The sequence below is a fragment of the Petaurus breviceps genome, unplaced genomic scaffold (genome assembly GCF_028583685.1).
Source record: "Petaurus breviceps papuanus isolate PSGF00001 unplaced genomic scaffold, PetGlider_PUasm1.0 140, whole genome shotgun sequence".
Lineage (NCBI taxonomy): Eukaryota > Metazoa > Chordata > Mammalia > Diprotodontia > Petauridae > Petaurus > Petaurus breviceps.
This window is the reverse complement of record NW_027185698.1, coordinates 52,451,716-52,452,021: the sequence shown is the minus strand read 5'-3', so window position 1 is coordinate 52,452,021 and position 306 is coordinate 52,451,716.

The following is a 306-nucleotide window of genomic DNA, read 5'->3' as shown; positions in this document are numbered from 1 at the left end:
TCTCTCTCTCTCTCTCTCTCTCTCTCCCCCTCCCCCTCTCCCTCCCTTCCCCCCCCTCCCTTCCCCCCCCCTCCCCATTCTAATAGGCCTGGAGGAAAGTCCAGCATTATTGTTGTTTTATTTCTTTGAAGAAAGGAGATGAAGTTCCCACCCACCTCCTATCTCTCCTTCCTTTTGACTCATGTCCCATGACACCCTAGGCCTTTCTGGCTTTGGCCCCAGGTGATAATGATAAACATGGCTTCAGTATATATGGGAACCCCAAACCCAGCTGTTCACAGACTGGCCTAGCTCCCTGTCCTGCTC